At 55.3% G+C, this 25,033-nt stretch overlaps 1 protein-coding gene across 3 annotated transcripts in view; it reads right to left on the reverse strand.

The window, feature by feature from the left end:
* LRRC4B (leucine rich repeat containing 4B) overlaps nucleotides 1-15,175 on the reverse strand; it is a 40,871-nt gene extending 25,696 nt beyond the window's left edge. Inside the window, exon 1 of one of the 3 annotated variants that reach the window (XM_057533517.1) lies at nucleotides 14,812-15,175. The gene's annotated coding sequence lies outside the window, so the exon portion shown is untranslated. Of the gene's footprint in view, nucleotides 1-1,117; nucleotides 1,291-1,559; nucleotides 1,727-14,811 lie in introns of those variants that run through there. The other 2 variants (XM_057533516.1, XM_007179957.2) reach the window with 2 other exon arrangements.
* Nucleotides 15,176-25,033: the final 9,858 nt, after the last annotated feature.

Genomic DNA, 25,033 nt, shown 5'->3' on the forward strand with positions numbered 1-25,033 from the left:
CGGCTAGTCATGACAGTAACAATGAAAACAACAACAATAATAATGGCTCCGGAATTGCGAGTCTGCCCCTTCTCTGCGCCAGACCTGCACACGCTCGTTTAAGCCTCCTGGGAGCCCCAGGGGGGAAGCTGTTAGGACGCCCAGCTGACAGATGAGGCCACTGAGAAGCACGGAGCTGGCTGGGCAGCGACAGAAGGGGTCTGTGGTCCTGGCTTTACCCCTCGGGCTCCCAACCCGAACCCTTCCACGCCGCGTCTGCGCCTCGAGCGCACGCAAACGCGCCCACGCCCGCGAGCTCTGCTCCAACACGGCTGACCCAAGAGTTCCCCACTCGTGGGGCGAAGAGGGGGACAGAGGAGCCGTCTGCACAAACACGCACAGCAGCAGCGGTGCCGGGGCGCGCCCTCGCGCTCCCAGACCCACGGACGCAGGGCCGCCGGGCCTCCCCACCGCCCCGCACACGCACGCGCACACACACGCTCCCGCCCGCCGTTTCCAACATCATTTTAACTCAGATAAAAAGACATGTGCGTATGTCTGTGTGCCTGAACGCATGTGTGAGGGGAAGAGCAACAGCTAGACGGAGACACAGAGACAGAGACAGAGAGAGAAAGATGGGGGTGGGATGGGGGCAGGGTTGGTCCTGTGTCTACACTCCAGACTCATTTTTCTACCAGAGGGCTGGGGGCTGTGAGCGCCTCTATCTACGAGGCCTGTGAGGGCGGTGGGGTCTTTGCATACCCCTGAGTGACAGGGAGCGCTACGCTCTGTCCCTGTCCTGTTCCCACCTCAAGACACTGGTGATAAGCCAGCCCACACCCTCGGAGCCAAGGGCCAGCGCAGCCCAAGGGGGCCAGCCTTCGAGGCCGGGGCACCCCCAGAGCGGGATGCCCTTCGGGCGGTGGGAGCCCGCAGCGCCCACCCCAGGTCCAGACCCGCCGCCGCTGTGTCTCTACCTCCGCCTCGGTCCCCATCTCGCCTGCTGCCAGCCCGCACCACCGCCGCCCCCACCTCACCCCGACCAGGACGGCTTCTGCAGAGCCTGGGCCTCCCTCCCCTCCCTCGTCGCCCTCCGCCATCTCCATCCTTGTCTCCCCCAACAGAGAGCGACACTCACCCCAGTGGCTCGGCTTCCGCTGGGCCTCTCCCTGCGCCCCAGGTCCCCCCCTCCACATGCCTCCAGCCGCCGGGGGCTCTGCCTCCCCAGTTCTCCACGGCTTCCCGTCGAGGTTGTGCTGGGGGGGGCGCAGGGGCTTTTGGGGTCTCCCCGCGCCCCCCCCTCCTCGCCTGTCGCCCTTCCCACCCCCCCCCCGAGGCCCGTCTAGGCCACTGCAGCAACTGTCTCCTCCTCCCCTCCCTGCTCGCCTCCTCCAGTCTCTTACCCTCTACCTCCACTCTCCCCCCGCCGCCAGCCTCCTCTCCCCCCGCTGACCTCAGCCCCCTGCTCTCTCCCTGCCCCTCTGCCTATGCGCCCCGGCCCCCTCCTCAGGTCCCCCCCTCACGGTCTCGCCGCCCTTGGGACCACCAGGCCCCCCTCTCCTTCTCCATCTCCTCCTCACTCTCTCTCCGTCCCCATCACCCTCTCGCAGGTGGGTCGGGGTGCCCGTCTCGGTCGGATTCTCAGTCTGTCTGTCCGTCTGTCTGTCTCCGTCTCCCTCGGCCGGGCTCTGTCTGTCTCTCTCTCTCCGCGATTACAATTTCTAGTCACACGGCAGTGCAGAGCCAAGCTGTGCCTCAGCTCCCTCCCTCCCCACCCCCTCCCTCCTTCTTTCTCGCCTCCTGAGCGGGGAGGGCGCCTCTCCTCCTTCCTCCTCCAGCCCCCCTTCCCAGCGCCGGAGGCCTCCCCCTCCCCCATTAATCAAAGGCTCCGTTATCTAATTAACCCATTGGTTCTGGGCAGCCGGGGAAGGGCGGGGAAGCCGGGGAGGAAGGTTGAAGGCTGGGCTGCCCAGGGAAGTGGGGGGTGGGGGGCGTCTGGGCTGTGCCAGGCCTGGCCTCCTGGCACAGACAAACTCATCGGCCGCATAACCAGGCTGGGCCAGCGCTGACCCACCGCCCCTCGTGCACCTGCCCCCCAGCCCGAGTGCAGACAACCTGGCGTGGGCTCCTCTGCAGGGAGGCGCTCCCCCAGGACCCTAGGAGCCCCCCAAAGCCCCCCACCACACCGCACAGCCAGGCACCCTGACTTCCACCCCGATACACCAGCGAACCTGGGCCCACGTCACCGTCACCCCAGTCCTCCAGCCGAGGGCCAACCCCTGTTCGTGCCACAAAGGAACCCATCCCCAGACGCAGCCCTCTCCCCTGGACCTCAGCTATACCCTGCTATCCGCCTCCTGATACACTTCTGCAAAATGGGCAGAGCAGCCTCTTCCATTCATTCTATTCATCGTTTTTAATCCATCCATCCATCCAACAAATATTTTCTGCGTCCCTACTGTGTGCAGACACTGGTGTAGATGCTGACTAATGCTGCCCCCACCCTCCAAACCCAACATGCACAGGCCCCAAAAGGCAAGTAGCAATAATAGAGCACATTGATCAAGTGCCAGGGGGCCTGGGTTTTGGTCCTGGATCTGCTGTTGGTTTGCTGTGTGACCTCAGGCCAGTGACTTCATTTTTCTGAGCGGTAGAAAAATGCTGTGAAACAGGGATAATAATAGTATCTATCTCATGGGGCCACTCGGGGACTGGCTCAGTAAATGGCTCTCTCTTTACAAAAAATGCAGATCTGACCACTTCTCATCCCCGCCACCATCTCCCCTAGATGATCACAGCTGCCTCCTCAGTTGTCTCCCCACTTTGACTCTCGCCCTCCCTCCCACACGGTTCCCACAGGCAGCTGGAGGGGTCCTGACAGCATCCAAGTCAGATCCTGCCCCTCCTCCACTAAACAGCTCTCACGCTCTGTCTCGTGGTGTGTAAGGGCAGAGACTTCACCGAGGTTTAGCAGACCCCTCTCCCCAGGATGGTCTGCTCCTCCCCTGCTCACCCACCCACCTCAGGCCACACTGGCCTCTTCACTGTTTCTGGAATGGCGCGCACAGTCCTGCCTCAGGGCCTTTGCACGTGCTCTTCCCTCTGCCTGGATCACTCATCCTCAGGCGTCCCTGTCCTCCTTCAGGTCTTTGCCCTTCAGGTCTTTGCATTGAGGCCTCCTTGCAGCTCACAGCACCCCTACCCCACACCAGAACCTTCTCTGCATTGTCTATATCGTCTTTGTTACCCTCTGACCTCTTAGAAGCCCACACACTTGAGTGTAAGCTCCCCGAGGGCAGGGACTGCGTCTGTTTTGTGCACAGTTTGGTTCCCAGCACCTACAATGGTGCCTGGCACAGGGTAGGTGCTCAGTGAACATCGGGTGGAGGCATTAGTTATCAGCGCCATCATTTAGATCCCTCCCCAGTTTCCCCGCCTTCTCTCCTACAGTCACACAGAGACGCACCTGCTTGGCCACATGCCCCTCTCTGCACACCCAGCCCAGGACACACTCACCCAGCTGCACATCTCAGGTTCACCCCACAGACGTCCAGACCCCAGGGTCCCCTCCCATCCCAGGAGGCCCCTCCCATCCCAGGAGGGTCCCCTCCCATCCCAGGAGGCCAGCCTGGCAGACTCAGCACTTCCATACGCCGCCGCGAACACACGGCCTTCAGCTCAATTTCTGCACCCACAGCGTGACGCCATCTGGCTGGCAGGGCCCCAGATACTATACGTAGGTCCCCAGGGCAGCTGCGTGCACCCCACTAAATGCAGACCCCGAGGGGAGCTACACCTCAGATGCCACCTGTGTGGGCTACCTTCCTGGATGTGGCTTTGCGCCGAGGGGACACCTGGCCCCAGGTACAGCCCTCCCACACAGCTAATAGGGGTGCCAGCTAACCCTCTTCTTCTGAGCATGTTCTCAAAGCCAAGGGCTGTGCACATGCCTGACTCATACCAACTCCCTGAATAACCCCACCACCGGTAATGGTAATGTCCACCGTGTGCCTGGCACCAACAGGGCAGAGCCCTGGGAGTCTGACTTGCATTAACTGTAGTTCTCCCATTGGCCCTCTGACAGGGGACTGCTCTTACCCCCACTTCACAGACAGGGAAGCTGAGGCACAGAGAGGCAAAGTCACTTGCTCAAGGCTAAATACACAGCTGGGAAGTGGCCCCTGAGCCCAGAGCCAAGGGGCCCCAGAGACGCTCAAGCTTGTCATGATAGCAGGGACAATTCCCTTGGAGGTCTCCTGGGGGCCTGTTGAACTGTGACCTGCCTTCTGTGACCCTCATTGGCCACAGTCTGCCCCTGATAATGACGGGAATCTCTGTTGGGCATTCACTACGGGCCTACGGCCATGCTTAGCCGTGCCCTCATCTCCAGATGCTGGCTCCCCCCCGCGGCCCTAGGAGGAAGGCATTGTCCCTGTGTCCATTTTCCAGATGGAGAAGCAGATCCTGAGGGCTGAAGGTACTGGCTGATGGTCACACAGCCTGGATACGGGGCAGCTGGGATTGGAACCCAAGGCCCAGCCCTGGGCCAGGTCACCACACTGCCTCTCTCACCCCAGGGCCCTGGGAGAAGCCTCAACACGAGGGTCCTCTACCCCCACCTGGTGCAAGGGACCAAAGCAGACAGAGATGCAAGAGGCCCCAGAGAGAAGAGGTGTGAAAGGCAGAAAGGGGCAGAGACACAGCAGGAGAGAGAAACAGAGACAGATACCAATGTGAGCCCTGTGAGGTGGCAAGAAAGAGGGAGAGAGGCTTTAAGGGGGAACAGAGGAACCTAGAAAGTGAGCCGAGATCCAGGGGAAGGCGGAGGCATGGAGGACCAGGCACTCGAGGCGAGGGGCCGAGGCCTCACCAGCTTCGCCATCCTCCCCAAGTTCTGGGAGATCTCGGGCATCGTGCCTGAGAGGATTCAGGCAGATGGCAGATCGGAAACTCAGGGGCCCAGGAGAGGTGGGACGAGGACAAAAGGGGGGCAGGGAACATTCCAGTCAGGCAGACTCATCTTTTTGTGGGGGAAGTTCAGGTGAGAGAAAAGATAGGAAATTGACTGCCATCACAGCAAGAGGGATGGAGGTTAGATCTAAAGAAGAACTTCCCAACTGTGAGGGACTGGAGCCAGGAGGGTGGGGAGACATCAAAGCCAGGGAGAGATGAACACTTCTCTCTCTGGATGTCTGTCATACGGGCATGGCCGGGACTGTTACGGTGGGGGGCGGAGGGGGAGGGTACAGGCAGCACAGGCTTCAGGGATGGATGAAACAACTTCACACGTGTGTCCCTCTGAGCCGGTCCGTGTCCTGAATGCTTTTAAAATAAGAGTAACCCCAAAGCCCCGACAATTGACAGTCCCCTAACTTTTGAGATAGAATCACCCTGGGAAAAGGGTGGCCCAGGCCCCTCATAGCTGCTGCGGAGGAAACAGAGTTGGGGGCTCAGCTCAGGACTTGCCCAGGCTTCCTGAGGCAGGGGTGGGCTGGGGAGAGGTGACTTGCTTGGTGAGGGGGACGGTCTCCTCCTGTCTTCCCCCAACTCCCGACCGAGAAGCACTGACGGGTCATTTATTTGGTCTTTCATATGTTCATTTAACAAATATTTACTGAGTTGCTCCACCACCCCGAGGCTCCGCCCACACACCGGGCACGTTCCCACCTCAGGGCCTTTGCCCCTGCTGTTCCCTCTGCCTGAAGCGGTCCTCCTTGGGTCTGCGTTGCTCTGTCTCCATTCTGGACTGTTCCATGCCACCTCCGGGAGGGTTTCTTTGCCCCCCGCCCCCCAGCCCATCCCTTACACTTCTCTTCCTTTCCTTCACAACCCTCTCATCAGCTGGGCCCGACATCATATGATGGATAACGCCTGGTCCTGCATATTGTCTGTTTCCCCACTAGAAGGTGAGCTCCCCAGGCAGGGAGTTTGTCCGTCTGGCTGCATCCCAGGTGCCTAGGATGCGCCCGGCTCCTAACAGAGCCTCATCAATACCCGCAGAATGAAGGAGCGAGCGAGCGCCCCCTACCGGTGGATTCCCTGCCGGCGCCGGGGGCACAGGGGCAGAGGAGACCTGCCTTTGTCTTTGGGGAGTTAGTGGTCCAGAGGGGAGACATACAAAGGCTGAGTGAGAGGGTGAGCACGGGGTGGAGGCCCTGGAACGTCTGCGGGAGGAAGTGACGGCAAAGCTGAGAGCTGAAGGACCGGCGCGAGGCATGCGGGTGAAGAAGGGCGCGTCAGGCAGAGGGACCCCTGTGTGTAAAGGCCTGGGGGCCAGAGAGGCAGATGGGGGTCGGGGGTCTGCAGAGTCCAGCTCAGTTACAAAGACGTCCTGCTCCACAGCGGGCTGAGAGGCGGGGGTGCTGGGAGCTGAGGGTGGGAGGCTGTGACAGGAGAGGGGCAGGGTCAGCTCTGGGTTGGAAAGACCCCTCTGAGTGGACTCTTGGGAGAGACTGAGGCCGGGCAGGAGCTGGGCCAAAGGTCCATGGGGAGAGGACGAGGCTGGGACCGGGCCACAGGGGTGGCGAGGAGGAAAAGAATGAAAAGATACTGCCAATTTGCAAAAAGCTTCACAACTTGGAGATGAGGCAGACGGAGGGGCAGGTTCTTCTTATAGATTTGCGGGTCAAATTCTTAAAGCCAGGAAAGGGGAGAGGGCAGGGAAGAAGGTTGGGGAGAGGAGACTGGAGCGGTCCAATCTTTGCTTGTAGGTGGCGAATCCGCTCATGCCAGCACCCCGGATGCTACGGGTGGTGCAGGGACCCGAAGCCTGGTTGCCATCAGTCGCTGCGGCTGTGTTACCCTGGGCCAGGCCCTCCCCCTCTCTGGGCTCCCATTTCCTCCTTTAAATCAGGACACCAGTGACAGTCAGCGCTGCCCGGGGCTGGGGAAAGGGGGCCCAGAAGATGGTCTAGTCAGCAAGTGGCCAGCAAATGTGAGCTGGGACTCGAAGTCCTCCTGGTGAGTGGGGAAAGAAGCAAATCCGCTCCAGTCCCAGGCTGCTGCCAATTTTCTGCTGGGAACCATAGCTTGCTGTCCCTGTTTCTTCGTCTGAGAAATGGGAATTGATAACAGGTAGCATATGACAAAGGGCTGGAGGCAGGGGGTGGGGGGAGAACAGCAGCTGTTTGCCAGCCGGTGTGGAACCGGTTCAGTATTTGAATGGGTCGCTGTCCCCCACCGTGCAAGTGCTATCAGCGCTGTCGGGTATGGTGGCCACCAGCATATGTGGCCATCAGGCACTTGCCACGTGGTGAGTGTGAGTGAGGAGCTGAATTGTTGATTTACTTTAAATTAATCGAGAATTTTTTTTTTTTTGGCTGCGCCCTGCAGCGTGCAGGTCCTTAAGTTCCCCGACCAGGGATCGAACCCGTGCCCCCCCCCCCCTCAGTGGAAGCTCAAGAGTCTTAACCACTGGACCGCCAGGTAAGTGCCTCTTTAAATTAATCTAAATGTCGATGGCCACACACGGCTGTGGCCGTAGTGGTTACTGTATCGGACAGCGCGGTATGGCCATCCCAGTGCCTCCCGGTTCAGCCTCGGTCCCGCTTGGAACCCTGAGTCCCCAGAGCTTGGGCTCCTTCAGCTCAGAGGCTCCGCCCACAACCTCACAGGGCTCTCCCAGGATTCTGGAAGGACTTGGAAGGAGATCAAAGTGAGAGAAACAAACTCAAATGAGAGTAGGGCACCCAAGCCAGGCTGGCTCTGCCTTTGTCATCTGAAGCCTGCTCTGTGCCAGGCCCCTGCTGAGGCAGCCTTGGGCCCACAGGGGAGGAACTGCAGCAGTTCCACTTCACGGAAGGGCAGGCTGAGGCGTGGTGAGGTCCTGAGTCCTTGTTGTACCCATGACCGCCCGGACCCGGGCAGGAACCAAGAGATGGAAGGAAGCCGAACGTCCAGGCCCCCTATACTGTGTGACTCTGGGAGGTGGGGCGGCCGCTGAATTGAATCCAGCCAGGGAGAGAGCTAGGACCTAGCCTGGTGTTGGCGGTTTTCCAAACAGCGGTTATTGCCAAGGCTTCGCAGGGGTGCATGGGGGTGAGTTTGCAGGTGGGGAGGGCCCTGGTGTGAGCCAGCCTGACTGTGGCCTCCCGCCCCCCTGCTCCCCTCCCTGTCCCCTGGAAGGGCAACGCTGCCATCTGTTTTCCATCTCAGGGCGTGCAGAACTACTACACTTTAAAAAAGGGGGCGTTCTACTAAAAGTAACCAAAAGCTGAAAACTCCTTGAACGGGATCAGTGTTTCTTAGACATCGGCGCGCATCCAGATGAGCTGGGGGCTTTGTGAAAGTGCAGATTCTGATTTGGTGGATCCAGGACCAGGCCAAGATCCCACGTTTCCCAGGGATGGTGGTCCTGGAGCTAGGGGTCAAGGGTCCCCTAAGTGTGCAATCCGCTCCCACGTTCCATTTCCAGATGAGTAATGAACCCTCCCCTCCCCCACCCTGTCTAGGGGTGTGCTGGGAGGGGATGCAGACCGGGGTTAGAATGTCGATTGTCACTCGTATTAGACATGGGGCCTTGGAAGGGGACATCGCCTCTCATGGCCTCAGTTTGCTCATCTGTAAAATGAGGAAAATAGCTAATCGACCTCCTCGGATGGTGGGGAGTCAGTGGTCCCATATCTGTGATGTTGCTGAGCTCGTGCCTGGCTCAGAGAAAGGTCTCAGTAAAACTCTTCTATGACTGTGACTATCCTCCTCCTCCTGGATAGTGTCACACTGTCACTTTAGGAAGGCTGGACAGGTGGAAAGAGCAAGGGTGTCAGGGAGACCTGGGTTTACACCCTGACCCGCCGCTTTCTCGCTGTGTCCCCCTCCGGCCCCCCAGGCTCTGTCTGTGAAGGTAATGACACCTGGCTTGGTGTCATTACCTGCCCAGTGCTGGGCACTTCAATGACAGTGTTATCAGTAGTAAATCATTAATAACAGTTATCACTTATTCTCACTGGGTCAGAAGAACAAATCTTTTCCTCCTTTTTACTCCATCCCCTACCCGCCCCCTTATGTTAATCCAGTGTTTCTGGCTGGATCAAAAACACCCATTTATCACTGGTGGGGGACCCACAGAATCACCTGGAGGGTCTTTGTTCCCCCCAGACCCAGCTGGACATGGACTGGACACCCCCACCCTGGGAAGGAAAGTCTGCCGTGAGAATGGGCCTGGGTATGTCCTCTCCCCTCTGGGGTTTGAAGGGCATAAACAAGATCAAGAGGCCAGGAGCCTGTGAGTTACCAGAACTCCGATATCTCTTTTAAACTCTAACCTTCTGAATCTATTACTCTTAACAATCTGATTATTGTTATTATTAATGATTCTAATTTCCACTCGGAGGGCCTGGTGGGCCAGCATGTTGCCCTCTCTGTTTCCCTCTTTGGAAAGCAGTGATCTCAGCTGGGGGAGGCCATCTGCAGAGTGGCCAGCGCCCAGGTGTGCAGCCCCAGCTCTGCCACTTCTACCTTGGTGATCTCGGGCAAGGGACCTCATCTCTCCCGCATCAGTTCCCCCTTTTGTCAAACTAAAGATGATGATCGTGCCTCCCTCCCAGGACTCCTGTGAGGAGAAAACAGAACAAATCCACATGGAGTCACCAGCACAGAGCCTGGCCCAGGGTAAGCGCTAATGAATGTCAGCTCTTGTCATCATTATCTCCGGCCCTGTGTTTGTGGGTTCCAGGCAAGTGGACGGCAAGTCTCCGCGTTTACCGCCTGGGGTTGCCCCTCTGGGAGGGTTGGGGCTGCCACTGCTTTCTGACCTTTGTCACAGTGTTTGAACAAGAGCTCTGGGGCCTAAGCTCAACACTCTGACAGGAGTGTGGGCTGAGGGGTTCAGGGGGACACAGCTGAGACAGGAAGGGAGTGGCCTGGGTCGCTGCCCCAGCCCTACCTCGCTCCCTCTCTGCTTGCCATCTGGGTCATACACAGGCTTCTCAACACCCGCACCAGGACCCAGCGTTCTCACTCTCTGAAGCCCTCTTGAGGACCCAGCCGCCCCCTGGGATGGACTTCTGCCTGCAGGGGCCCTACCAGCCCATCTCCCAGGCCTCAGAAGCAGCCCCTCCCCTCCACCTGCCATGACAACAGTTGCATGTAGGTTTCCAGGCAACAAGGGGGCATCTTGGCACTCTTTTTACTCTCCTGCCACCCCCTCTCCGGCAGAGTCACCCCGCTCTCAGGGACTGGGAAGGGAAGGGAAAGGGGGTTTCTCCCCAGCAAAGATGGAGGGTTCCTAAACTCAGGGATGAGGAGGCTTCCTACACTCTGCCAGAGAGGAAACACAGACATTCTCCCAACACCCCGACAAGGGTGATGGTGGAGGAACTGATGGTGGGGCTGAGCACCGTCATGGCACAAAGGGGACCCCTGTCATCTGCACCCTGACCCGGAGATGAGACCAAGTGAAGCCCCTCCTCCCCCAGAACATAGCCTCATGTCCTCTGAGACCTGCACTGGGACCAGGTGAACTTTCAGCTGTGTACCTGCCCTCCCTTCAACACACAGGGAAACCCACCCCTGCCTGTGGGCTGCAATCTGACCCACTGGGGGACAAGGGTGGGGTCTGGGGCCCACCCTGGCTGTCAGCCAGCCAAGGATGGGCTGCAACAGAACTTGTGTGTGCTCTGCAGCCTGGTGGTCTTAAGAGTCTTCCTGCCCTTGGTGTGGCAGGGAGGCAGGCCCTGGCTCCTGGGAGGCCCAGAGCTGGGGCAAAACTGCCCCAAAGAATGATGGGGCAAGAAGGGCAGGCAGAGAGAGCCCCTGGCAAAGGGGCTCTGATTCTGGAAGAAAACCAAGGGTAGGAGTGTGGACAGAGTGACGGGGGGTGGGGTGGGGTGGGGGAGGTGGGAAGAACCACTTGGAGAGGAAAGAGAAGAGAAAATAGCAGAGATGGAAAACTCTATAGTGCTGGGCAGGTAAGAAAGATGGATGAAGCAGGTTAGAACAGAGTAGGGAGGGTTGGCCCTTGGGGTACCTGAGCACAGGGCACTGCTACCCCAGGGGGAGAATTATTCAAAGGAAGCTGATAATCTGGAATTCTGAGATATAATTGAATATAACATTATATTAGCTTTAGGTGTACAACACAATAATTCAATATGCGCAAAATGATCACCACAGTAAGTCTAGTTACAAATCACCACGCGAAGTTACACATTTTTTTCTTGTGATGTGAATGAGTTTTTATGTGAAATTGCTAATTTTTTTTTAAAAAGTTGGCAACACGTTAAACACTTTGAAAGCAGTAGGGGGAAATAACGCTCGTGGCCCACAGGACACCGGTGTAAGTGCTCAGGGCTGTGGGGAGGGCAGGTGCAGGGAAAGAGCAGGGAGAGGAGGAGGAAGGAAGACAGAGGGGCAAGTAGAAACATGGCTGGAGGTGAGGGAGAGTGACAACAGAGAAACGGAGAAGAAAGTGCAGGGAGCGAGCGTGGCTGAAAAGAAGTGGAAAAGGAAGCAAGGGTAGACAGAGGAGCCAAGACCCGAAGGCACTGGGCTGGGGGGGGCGGGGTGAAGGGTCAGCCGAGGGGAGAGAGATGGGAGATGGAGGTGCGGAGATAGAGACACGAGGTCCAGGTGACACCTCAGGACAGATGCCCAGCCAGACCAGCCAGAGAGGTCGGGGAAGGGAAGGAGGATGCGGAGGGTGTGATAAAGAGAGGGTGCGCTGTCCTATCAGAGGAGACAGGTGAGCCGTGGGGGTGGGGAGGAGAGGAGCCGGGGTGCCAGAAGAGGCTGCGGACTCAGCGCTTCCCCTCCCCACCCCCCCACTCTGGCTGTGCCCCACAGCACCTCGCCTGGAGACCTGCCTCTCTCCACCTGGCCTCGGTGCGTGTGCTCACGTGTGTGTGCGCGCTGGGCCCTGGCCCCATTTTCCTGAGACGTGTCAATGGCCCTCTGATACCTGACGTCTTAATTCTGCCGGAGCCCTCTGACTCGGGGAGCCCTCTCCCATCTGATTCTGGGTGGGATGCAGGCCGGCTGCTGGGGTCCCTCCAGCACACACGGAGACCCCTCACGCTGGGATCTGAGCATGTACCAGCAACACGTGGGGCTGCATCTCCACAGCTCTGAGACCACCTCCGTGCCTCTCGATGTCCCCGTGACACCTCTCTGAGTCTCTGTGAGTGCGAGGTCACAGGGCGACCAGGAGTGAGGGCCTCTCCGGCAGGGCGTCTCTCCAGGAGGTGCTGCCTTTGTCTCTCCCTCCGTGTCTCTGTGTATGAGGGACTGTGTGTGTCTCTGTGTGTCCAGGTCTTTCTCCCGGCCTCTGGCTGACTCTGGGTTCCGAAGCCAAGTTCGTAACTGGGTCTCTCTGATTCCACATCTGGGTCTCTGGCTGCGAGTGAATGACTCTGTGTGTGTGTGTTTGTGCGTGTGCGCCCACGCACGTGTGCACCTCTGCCTACACATGCCTCTGTGTCTTTCTCACCCTCTCCCTCCTGCCCTCCACTGATGGCTGACTCACTCTGGCAAGTTGGGCCCCGTGCCTCTAGTTGCCCCCTGCACCTCTCGGGTGCTGCAGTGCCCTCTGGCTCCTTCTCACCTGCGCCCTGGGTCTCTCCCCACGCGCCCAGGGTCTGCGGCTCCCTGCGGCTCCCTGTGTCTCTGCCTTGCCTGGTCCCTTGCTCTGTGTGTGAGGATGATGTGTGTTCCCCTCCCTCCCCTACTTTCCTTTCTTTTGGAAATTGAGTAACCCTGTGTAGGTCTGGCTCCCTGGTGGTGCGCCCTAATTGCGTGTCTGTTTGGGAGTCAGGTCCCCCTCTCTCATTCTGGCTCCGCCTCTGTCTCTCTGGCTCCCACCCTTCCCTGCCTTGTCGGAATGTCTCCCTCTCACCTCTTGGCTGCTTCGCTCTCTGTCCCTCCTTTCTGAGTGTGTGTTTGAACACTCAAGTGCCAAAATTTAGAGGAGACCCAGGGAAGAGCGGGAGGAAGGTGGGGAGGGGAAAGGAGGTGCAGGTTGGAAGGAGCAAGGAGACAGGAAGAGGGCGGGGCTGATCCTCGCCACTGCGGGGTGGGGGGAGTTTTTAGCGGGGAGAGGAAGCTGCCTGCGCCTGGACCGGGAGGGAAGCGGCTCTGGCTATTCCCAGCTGCCGCTGGAGCCCGAGTTCCTGTCTGGCGGCTGCGCGGCCGGGACTTGGGATGTGAGGTGCATAGCAATGGGGCGCTGCGGAGGCTCGACTGCAGCTCCCAGCTGGGGAGGGGGTGGGGAGGGGGCTGAGGGGCAGCCCTGTGGCTCCCTTCCCCCTCCCCCTTCCCATCTGGGCTCTCCCCAGGGGATTTCCTCACCCTGAGAAAGTCTCTTCCGGAAAGCGAGGCCCGAGGCTGCAAGGAGCAGGGCGGGGAGAAGGGGCCGGTGCTCCGGAGAAGCGGCAGAGGTGGGGGCGGGGAGAGAGGGGGAAGATGGGAGTGGCAGAGAGACAGGATGGGGCGGGTGGGTGAGGGGGCACCATGGGCATCAGGACCCAGAGTCCAGGAGAGAGACTGGCTGGGCCCCTGGCGGGAGAGAAGGAAGAGCCCATGGAGGTGGGGGCTTGGAAATGTGGGCGGAACCCTGGACAGAGCCTGGGTCACGGGCTCCCCAGGACTGATGGGGAGTTGGAAAAAGCAGAGGGAAAGAGAAGGAGAGTTTCCAGACAGGAGGCCCCTAGGACTGGGGGGGTCTGGGATTGGGGGATCCCGTGAGGTGAGGAGACAGGGATGGGGGGCTCTAAGTGAAGGAAGGTCACAGAAGGGGGTCCCGGACAGAGCAGGATGTAGTGAAAGAGGCTAGGTGTGCTAGGGAGAAGCTCCACCGGCCCCCGCCCAGGTGAGGGTCCTAAGCAGAGCGGGGAAGTGATACGGGGTCCTGAGAGGAACAAGGTAGGGACTGGGGGCTAGAGGAAAAAGAGGCTCCTGGAGAGGGGATCAAGGGGGGATACCTGGGGGAGAGAGTGAGAGATGGGGGGATGAGGGGATCCTGAGGGGAAGACGAGGTGCAGTTAGAAGGTCCTAGAAGAGTAGGCATGAGGGTGGGAAGGCTTGGGAGGGCAGCAAATGGGGGAGGGGAGGTCCCCAAGAGGAGAGGGCTAAGGACGGTGGGAGGCAGGTAGTGGTCCCAGAGAGACACGTGCCCAAGGATAGAAGGCCCCGAAGCAGAATGGGGTCAAGGAAGGGGGTCTTGGGAAGAGGGAGGGGCAGGGGTTCGGTTGCCCATCAGTAGGGGTTGGGGGACCCCAGAGGGAGAGGGGCTGAAGATTGGGGAGAGGGTTGTCTCTTTCCCCAGTCACCCCCTCCGTTTTTCCCATTCTCACTTCCCAAACTCCCCGGTTCTCCCCGGTTGCCAGGGCAACCGCTCCTGCCAGGCGCGGTCACCAAGGAAACCCCGTGCCCGCCTCTCTCCCCCCTCCCCATCACTGGCGTGCCCCCCCACCCCAAGCAGTGGCGGTGTGGAAGGTGGGAGGGGCAATGGGGGGGGAAGAACCCGAACTCCCGCCCCAGAAAGAGGGGCCCAGACCTACACCCAGTGAGCCACCTCCCCTCCCCCCCGCCCCGCAAGCCTACATCCTCAGCCCTACAGCTGGATACACAGCGACCGCCGGACGTACATCCCCCCCCCCCCCCCCCGTCCCTAGGCAGCGGCGACCCCCGCCCCCAACACAGAACTAGCCTGGCCCGGAGGACCCCCACCCGACTACCTCCCCCACCGGCTGCTGCTCTCCATCAGGCCCCGCCCACTGTCCTCTGCCGCCGGCCCCCCAGCCCCGAGGAGGCCTAAGACCAAGGTCCCCTAATTAGAGAATGTCCCCCCCCCGCGGTTCCTCCTCCCGCCCCCGCCCGGGCCCTTCGGCGGCTACTCACAGCGAGGAAAGGGGCTCCTTCCGGGGGGCAGCATGCCCGGCCCGCGGGGGGAGGACCCCCCCAATGAGGCACAGGGATTCGGGGTGCGAGGCCCGCTGCGGGGAGGCGCGGGGGGCGGGGCTGCGTCCGGGCCCGGGTCGCTCGCGTTCTCCCCCCTCCCCGGCTCCTGGATGGGGAGGGGGCTTCCGCAGCGGCAGCGGTGGGGTTCGGGGGCCGCTCTGCCTCCTCGCTCGCCCGCCCGCCTGCCGCCCGGCCCGGCGCCCTCGTCCGCCGGCCCGCCTTCCTTCTTGCCTTCCTTTCTTTCCTTCTTTCTTTCCTCGCTTCCTTCCTTCCAGCCTTCCTTCCTTCCTTCCTCCCTCGTCGGGCCGCCGGCGCCGCTCTCCCCCCACCCCACCCCCCCCAGGCCCCGGCCCCGGCCCCGGCCCCCGCCTCGGACGGTGCGGCAGCGACCGAGAGCAGCCGAGAGCGGCAGAGACGCGAGCGGAATACTGATGATGGAGGGGGAGCGGGAGGGAGGGGAGGGAGGGGAGGGAGGGCGCCGGGAGGGGGGAGGCTTTCCGGGAAGGAACGGAGGGGGGAGAGGAGAGAAGGAGAGGAAGAAGGGGGGGAAGAAGGGGAGGGAGGAAAAGGGAGACGATGGGGAAGGGAGGGAAAGGGGGAGGACGAGAGGGGGAGGGTGGGGGAGGGGTGAAGCGGTGGGAGAAAGAAGGGGAAGAAAGTGAGAGAAAGAGAAAAGAGGGAAGGAAAGAGGGGGAGGGAGGGCCGAGCGACAAGCAGGAGAGGGAGGGACCGAGGGAAGAGCAGGGAAAGATGGAGAGAAGGGGAGAGGGAGGCGGGCTTGTCCCGGACAGGATGGGAGGCCAGGGGGGTAGAAACTCCTAGTACACCTTTGGTAAATATGTGCGGGGTGAATGCGGAGGGAAGGGGAAGGCAGGGCCAGAGCGAATGGATGGAGGGGAAGCCGAGCTGGGGAGCAGGAGGGAGTAGGCAGAGGACAGGAAAAAGAGGGTCTGAAAGGAGAGAGATGGTTAGGGGGCTGGAGGAGGCCCAGGAGCGGGGAAGTGGGGGAAGGGAGGAGGGAGGGGAGAGGTAGGAGAGGGCGGGAGGAAAGGCAGGGAAGCTTTGGGGGGATGTGGGGAGAGGGAGGGAGCAGGGCGGAGGCGCTGGCCTGATGGGGAGAAACAAAGCTGGACACAGATGAGAGGACTGAAGGGGGGGAGACCAAGAGAGGGGTGGGGGGAGAGGGGAGATCCAGGGCAGGGGAGAAAGGAGCCTGGGAGCTAGAGCTGTGGAGGCACAGGTGGGGTGCAGGAGCCTGAGGGAGAGCACACAGGGAATGCCTTGAACCCTCACTGTGTGCCCACCTCATCACCCTCCCCCCGCCGCCCCCGTTTCAGCAGCCGGACCGAAAGATCCTCTCACCCATTTCCCAGATAAGGACACTGAGCTCTCAGGAGAACGAGGGCAGAATCCAAATGCAGAGTCCAGGCTCTGGATGGAATATCTTGAAGGAGCTAGAGAAGAGGCTGGGCCCTGGCGAGGAGCCCCTGGCCCAGCCCTGTCAGGTGGAGACGCGTGGGAGAGGGCAGAGGATGGGGCCCACGGCCTCCCCCCACAGAGTTGTCTCACCTCCTCCAGGTGCTGGCAGCAGGTGCTGGGGATACATTTAGAGCTGTGAAGCCCGCATTGCACCTTGGGTGCAGGGAGGCAGGGAGAGGATGCAGGGGCCTCGGAGAGGTCACCTTGCCCTCCATCTGCCCCATCAACTCCCCTGTCTGCTACCCCTAAAGGCTCAGCCACCAAGGATGGGGGGCATGGGGAATTAGGGGGCAAAGAAACTCAGAAGGGGGCTGAAGAGAGGCAGCCCATTTCCAGTGCGCTGAATTTCCTCCCAGGCAGGAATCTCACCTCTTCTTTGTCCCCCCAAAAAGTCCAGCTACTAACTTTGCATATGGAGGAGAGAGAAAAGATAAAGTGCCAATCTTCCCTTCTTCCGAGAGCCCTGGGAGGGGCACGTGTGTCCCCTACATCCCCACAGGCAGAAATGGGGCGAAGTGGAAGCCAGTCTGGGGAAAGAGGGGGCTGGGAGGCGGGGAGGGAAAGTGGGTCACATTTGGGTGCATGAGAAGCAGCTGTGGGTGGGGGCCGGTTAATGCGGAGACGTGAGAACTACAGAGAGGGGAAACTGAGGAAGGAGAGAGCGACCAGGGCCTGGGAGCAACAGGTGGGTTGTGGAGCGCTGGGTCCCCACCTTGGCGCTACAGAAATCTGGTTTAGGAGGTTGGAGGTGTGAATGCGTGCACCCCAGAGCACAGCATAGCGCAGGCCCAAGGTCAGTGGCAATGCTGGTAAAATGATAATAGTAATAACGGCCCGCATGTCATACGGGCTTGCTTCGATCAGACTCGGATGCCATGCCAAGCGCTTCATGAACATCTAGCTGATTCCTTACAACCAGCCTCAACTGGACTTTTAGGGATGCGAGCACGGGTGGGCACAGGCAGAGCAGGGTCTTGGAGGCCCCTGCAGTGCCCAGCATTAACCCCTTAGTCTCTAGAGGCTTGCTGGGGAAAGGCCAGAGCAGGGAAGTAGAGAAGAATTTCCACATCTTACCAACTCCTGAGGCTTCCTGGTCTGGTCTGAACCTATTTCAGAGAAACAAAAGAGCGCTAGGAAGACAGGGGCGGGCAGGGCGGCAGGCTGGAGGTGATGGGGGGGGGGCCTCACAGAGGAAGTGGCTTTGGAGCGGAGATCTAAATGACAATAAGGAGGCAGGAGATCTAAATGAGAGAAGGAGGCAGCTGCCGGGGTGTGCAGGGAAGAGCCCCCAGACAGAAGAGGTGTGGACAGCAGAGGCCCGGGGAAGGCCACAGGCTTGGCCTGTTTGAGAGAGGAAATAAGACAGGTGTGGCAGAAGCAGGGCGAGACACAGGGAGAGTAAAAAGGGGGAGGAAGAGCGCCGGATTAGCGCAAACACAAAACCAAGCCCCACGTGACCATCTGTCCCCTAAAGTTTGCCCTAAAGCTTAACTCAAGCAGCAGTTCTGAGCATCCTAAGCGCTGATCCCCATTTTTCATTCACATTTTCAACACTGATTGGGGCCTATGATGGCTTAGGATGGGCCAGAATCCCTATTACCTAAGAAGGGATGGCAGTGACCTGGGGACCCCACCCCCCCATAGTAATGGAGACTCAAAAGGTACGTTTACTATTTCAAACAACCAAATGTAAAGTATACATTTCCTTTGGGATGGCATTTCAAAGGTTAACCCAAAATCAAATCTCTCTGCTTCAGGCTGTAAAAAAAAATTTTTTTTTCTTTTAATCCACTCAGTGTGTTAAATACTCATCTCACCCTTATCAGAAGTTCTGATGGACAGTTAGGTTTACCTTTGATAAAGAAAATATGGGCCAAGGAAGGAAATTTTCACTTAAAGTAGTTTGGTTTGCTCAGAAAACTCTCTCAAAGTGGGATCCATGGGGGACAATGGCTAGAGGTATCACCCCCGCCCCGACTGTGTTCAGGTATTTTGTTCAATACACTCCCACTGAGCAGCTACCTACCGTGGGTAAATAAACAAGAAATAAACAAGATCCTCACTGACTCAGAGTTCTAGGACGTGGGTGAACATCACAGCAGGTGCTCAGCTAAGCCCTAGACCTAACCCCCAGTTCTGACTTTCACTATGCCTCCAACCTAATCCCTAACTCTTAGGAGAGATGGCAACTGCTGACCAAGGAACACAGAGTTGGATGCAGAGTAACACCCCTGTGTCCTGCTTGTCCAATTTCCAGAACATCTGTGTTTGTCCTGTGTCAGCGTGGCTGGCCGTATTTCCCAAAGGTGGCTGCAACACTCGCCCCCAACCCACACGCTCTGGCATTCCTCCACGTGCACGTCCCTCAAAACTGGGAGGGCTTTTGTGACCTTTTCAACCAATGGAATGTGGCAGAAGTGATGCCATGTGACTTCCAAGGCTAAGTCATAAAAGAGATGCAGCTTCTGCTTTACTTGCTGGAAATTGGCTCTTGAGCCTTTGGTGGCTTAATAAGCTCACTGACGGCCCTGAGGCCACCATGCTGGGAGGAAGCTCAAGCTATCCCACAGGGAGAGGCCACACAGAGAAGCCCTGACGCTACCTGAAGAGGGAGGAATTCCTGGCCAGCACACGGCTGCGTTAGCTCCCGTTCTGTTACAGCTCCAGCCACAGTCTCACTGTATCCACTTTACAGCCAGAACTGCCAGCTGACTCTTCCCCAAATTCTTGACTCACAGAGACCTGAAGAGATAATATAATGATTTTGCTGCTTTAAGTCACTAAGTATTGGGTGTGATTTACTGTACAGCAACAGATAACTGCAACAGTCAGTGACACAGAGCATGACACTCTAGTCCTTTACTAGACAGGACAATCTCAAACCATCTATATCCATCAGTGGTGGAAAGTTTGGCTGAAATAAACCATGTACCATCCTGGTCTTGGTTTCTAGATATTGTTCCCCATAAGACGAACCAGACTTCTTGGAAAAGTAGCTGCTTCCAGGTTTGGGGGCAGGGCAATTACAAAGTAAGCATGGGACATCTTTTGTGCCAAAAAGGCAAGAAAGTGTTCACAATACTAATGGGGTCAGGTCAAAAGGACACAGTAGCCAGCTTGAAGGGGCTCCCATTGGCGGCAGTTGGGACAACTGGAGCACCAAAAAGAATGACTGTGATGCTGGTAATGTGTGAGTGTGTGTGAGTGTGTGTGACGTAGTTCACAGTTTCGACATTCGATTTGTGCTACGTTTTTTGAGATGACTTATCTCTGTGAAGCTGGGTTTTTGGCAGTTCTGTGGTTAAAAGCCAGCACTGCCCTGAAAATCTTTGTGGAATTGGAAATGAGGGTGGTGGTGTCTAATCCGATTCTGAAGTTTGAGAGGTTGTGCAGTGCCCAGCAGGTGCACACATCCCATTAGTGAGCAATTAGAATGAAATAAAATATTTTTCTTTCAATTTATGTGCATTACTTTTTCAACTGGTGCTAACTCATTAGGACATGAATACTTCTTAAGTTGCATGGACCTAACTACTTAATAAATGGAACAGTTAGGTGTTCCTTTGGGGCCTTCGGAACACCATGAAAAAATTATTGAGGCACTGAAGGTACTGTGAAGTGAGAATATTTGGGAACCTCTGCTCCAGACTTGATTTCCATCTTACAGAAAATAGGATGGAGGAACAAGTCACCATGAAGAAACAATCAGACAAATCCAGAATGTGGAGCATTAGACAAAGTTATTGGCCTGGTCTCTTTAAAAAGTCAATATCACGAGGGAGGAAAAAAAGGGTAGAGTAGTTGCTCTAGATTAAAAGAGATTAAAGAGATACAACAACCAAATGCAATTGCATAGACCTTGCAATGGATCCTGGTTTGAAAGACAGTCTATGGGCAACTGGGAAAATGTGAATTTGGATTTGATCTTGAAAACCTCAGGGAATTAATGTTAATTTTCTCTGGTATGATAACGATATGATATTGTGGTTATGTAGGAGAATGTTCGTATTCTTAGGAGATTCAGCCTGAAGTATTTACACCTGCAACTTACTTTCAAATAGTTCAGCATTTGAAATGTTAACAATTATGGAATCTAAATGGTGGGTATATGAAGGCTAATTCAAATTTGTTGTTCAATTTTTCTGTATAATTGACATTTCTTTTTCATTAAAAAATTAGGAGAGGGGCATTCCGCTGACAGAAGTAACAATAGGGAAAGTTGTCACTGGCAATGAACCCCTTCTCCTTCCTGCATAAATAATGTCTGCCTCTCTACATCAGCATTTAAGATTGCCCTAAAAAAAAAAAAAAAAAAAAAAAAGGATTTCCCTGCAGGTCCAGTGGTTAGGACTACTGCAGGGGGTGTGGGTTCGATCCCTGGTCACCGCAAGCCCAGAGGTGCGGCCAGAAGTTAAAAAAAAAAAAAAAAAAGATTGCCCTAGTAACTCTCATCTTAAAAATAGTCACCCCAAAGTTCCTTCCTTTGAGAACACATCTCCTTGCACCTCATTGTTTGTTCTTTTCAGCAAAATTTCTGAGACAGCTGGAAAGACTCACTATCTCGACTTCTTCCTGTTCTATTCTCTCTTCCAACACGGCTGGGCTTCTGCCCCCCACTACACTAAGCCGCCCTTGTCAAGGTCACCAACGACCTCCATGTTGCAAATCCAGGGGCTGCTTCTTGACCCACATCCTACTCATTCACTGAGCGGCACTTGACACAGTACCTCCTTGAAACCGCTTCTTCTCTTGGCTTTAGTGACTCCAAACCCTCCATTTCCTCCTCCCCCACCAGACTCCTCTGTTGGTCTCTGGATGTGGGAGGAGAGCCCGGAGGCCAGGCCCTCTTTGTGGTCTTGGCTCTCTCTCTTGAGGGATCTAACCCAGTTCATAGCTTTAAACTCACAGTCAGCTGACGACTCCCCGGTGTGGGTCACCAGCCCTGACTCCCCCTGCGTGCGCACAAAGGACCACTGACATCTCCATTTCTCAAATGCAGCAGGTCCAAAACGGGGCTCTCCACTCCCGCCCCACGCCCACACACCTGTTTTGCTTCCGGCTCCGTTATCTCAGCAAATTGTACCACCTTCCACTGAGTCGTCCTGCGGCTCTACCTCTAAAGAGACTGCATGCAGATAGTCCCTTCTTTCCATCTCTTCTGCCACCACGGCAGCAAAAGCTACCATCCTCCTTCCCATGTTGGGCTGGAGGCCTCCGCACCGGCCTGACTGCTGCCACTCCGGCCTCACTACCGTCCATTCTCCATACAGTGGCTGGGGTGATCTTGTTAACATGTAACTGAGATCATATTATCCCCCAGTTTGATACTCTGAAGACTTTCCACCCTACTTTGAGTTAAATCTGTACTGCTTACTGAGGCCTCTATAGCCCTGTGTGGTCTGGGCCCCTGTGCCTCTCTGACATCTCCTGCCGCGGTCCCCTTCACTCACTGCACTCCAGCTTCTTCCTCTGCAGTGGGCACCTTCCCACCTCAGGGCCTTCGTACCGGCTGCTCTGCCTGGGACACTCTTCTCCCCTCCTGGGCAGTCACATGGTTGTCTCCCTCCATATCATCTCCCCAAAGAGGTCTTCCTTGTCCAACTTATTTAAAGGCACCCTCCTACCCCTTCCTGGTTACTCTCTATAACACACACCCTGTCTCTTTTCTTCATAGCATTTATTGATAACTGAACTTTTCTTATTTTTTTACCTACTACTCACTCACTGTCTTCCCTCCCTAGAAGGCAGACCCCATGAGGAGAGAGACCCAGTCTATTCTCAGTGACTATTATATCCCCAGTGTCTAGAATGTGTCAGGAAAAGTGTCTATTTTCATTAAATTTACTGAATATAATACATAATTCATCCAGTCTTCTGGGTACTTCAAATGCCCTTCTTGAAGCAAAATCATCCTTCAACATAACAAAACATGAACTGTTTTTGTTGAGTCTACTATGCATTAGGCAGGCATTCAAGTTATCCCTTCCAAAATCCCCCAAGGAAGATGCTATTATCCCCTCCCCATTTTACAGAGGAGAGTCAAGTTCAAAGAGGTGTTATTGATACAAGACCACACAGTAAAGAAGTGTTAGATTTGGATTCCAAACTTTCTCTGACTCCAAAGCACACATTCTTCCCACTCTGCCATATTGTCTGGGACTTAACTGAATCACAATTTCTTTTCATTATAAATGTAATACATTGGGAACTCCTGCCTATGGCTATGATGGGGTAACTAGTACCAGAACTGCCCTCCCGTGATAAACCACTAGAAAGCTGGGCAAGATATATGAGGCCACTATTTTCAGGCATTAAACAGATAGGAAGAGAACTATGGTCCTCTAACCTCTGCTATTACACAGTAATTTCACTCTTAGGTATTTACTGCAAAGAAATGAGACCATGGATGCATACGGTCCACACAAAGGCTTAAGTCAGACTGTTCGGGGCATCTTTGTTAATAATAACATAAAACTGGAAATAAGCCCAACTTTTATCACCAGTGGAACAGATAAACCAATTGTAGTGTATTCATAAAATAGAATACTCTTTAGGAATAAAGGAAATAAACTTTTTTTTTTCTAAACCTTTCATTTCTTTTTTTTTTTAAATTAATTAATTAATTAATTAATTAATTTATTTATGGCTGTGTTGGGTCTTCGTTTCTGTGCGAGGGCTTTCTCTAGTTGCGGAGAGCGGGGGCCGCTCTTCATCGCGGTGTGCGGGCCTCTCACTACGGCCTGTCTTGTTGCAGAGCACAGGCTCCAGACGCGCAGGCTCAGTAGTTGTGGCTCACGGGCCCAGTTGCTCCGCGGCATGTGGGATCTTCCCAGACCAGGGCTCGAACCCGTGTCCCCTGCATTGGCAGGCAGATTCTCAACCACTGCGCCACCAGGGAAGCCCAGGAAATAAACTATTGATAGATTCAACAACATGGATAAATCTCATAGATGTTAGGTGGAGTGAGAAAAAGAGACACAAAAGATTACATAGTGTATGATTCTATTCATGTAAAGTTCAAGAAAAGGCAAAATTAATCTTTAGTAATAGAAATCAAAATAGTAGTTGCCTATGGGGTTAGGGATTAGTTGGAAGGGGGAACGAGGGAACTTTCCGGATTGATGGAAATGTTCTGTTGCCTTGAATGAGGTGTTGGTTACATGTGTATAGATTTGTCAAAACTCACTGAATTGTAACCTTAATATCTGGGCCTTTCACTGTATGTAAATTGTTCCTCAAAATAATTCATTGATATAAAATAGATAACCAACAAGGACCTGCTGTATAGCACAGGGAACTATACTCAATATTTTGTAATGACCTATAAGGGAAAAGAATCTGAAAAAGATTATAGATAGATAGATAGATATAACTGAATCACTGTGCTGTACACCTGAAACTAATACAGCATTGTACATCAACTATACTTCAATTAGAAAAAATATATATAAATAATTATATATATATAAATATATAAAAAATATATATAATAAAAATATATAAATAATTATATATAAAATATATAATATATATAAATATAATAAATAAATAAATATATATAATAAATAATATAAATAATTGGCCTCAACCTCCTATAATTTACAAAAATAAATTCTACATGGGTTACATATCTAAACCTAAGAGGTAAAACAATACAGCTTTTAAAAGAAAGCATAGGGGAGAACTCCTATTCATCAAAAGACACCATTAAGAAGATGAGAAGGCAAGCCACAGACGGGTATAGCTTCTTATGCAGAATATGCAAAAAAAAATTTCCTTCTAATCAATAAGAAAAAGTCAGAGAAACCAACAGAAAAACCAGCAAACTCTTTCACACCGTTGGAGGGAGCACAGATCGGTGTAACCACTCTGGAAAACAGTTTGGCAGAATCCTCCAGAGCCGAACATCTGCACACCCTCTGCCTCCTAGGTCTGTATCCACCAGAAACGCATGCATGTGTTCACCCAAAGACACGGATAAGGGCTTTCACAGAGACACTGCTTATACCAGCCAAAACCTGAAAGCAATCCAGATGCACATTGATGATAGAATGGCTGTGTAAACGGTGGTCTATGCACAGAAGGGCATCCCACACAGCGAGGAGAATAAATGACCCACAACCACATGCAACAGCATGCGTGGGTCTCACAAACATTACACCGAACGAAAAAAGAAGCCAGCCACCAAGGAGGCAAACATAATCTACGGGGTTTGAGGTTAGGATAGCGAGTGCCATTTGAGGGAGGGTGGTGCCTGGATGGGCTCGTGAGAGGACTCTTGGGGGCCTGGGATGTGCTCTTTCTTGATCTGGCTGCTGGGTACACAGACGAGTGCACCTTACAGAAACTTACTGAGCTGGACACGTAGGATTTGAGTGTTCTTCTCTGTGTATATTACACATCTTTTAAAAGGTTTACTTTTTAAAGTAAAGTAATTCATGATTGTATTAGTTTTCCATTGCTGCTCGAAGTACCACAAACTTAGTGGCTTAAAAGATACAGATTTCTTCTTACAGTTCTGGAGACCAGAAGTTCCAAATCAGTGTCACTGGGCTGGAGGCAAGGTATGCCCCTTCTGGAGGCTCCAGGGGAGATTCTGTGCCATAGCCCTTTCCAGGTTCTAGAGGCGCCTGCATTCCTTGGCTTGTGGCCTCGCCTCGCCCCAAGCTCTGCTTCTGTTGTC

The sequence above is a fragment of the Balaenoptera acutorostrata genome, chromosome 19 (genome assembly GCF_949987535.1).
Source record: "Balaenoptera acutorostrata chromosome 19, mBalAcu1.1, whole genome shotgun sequence".
Taxonomy (NCBI): Eukaryota; Metazoa; Chordata; class Mammalia; order Artiodactyla; family Balaenopteridae; genus Balaenoptera; species Balaenoptera acutorostrata.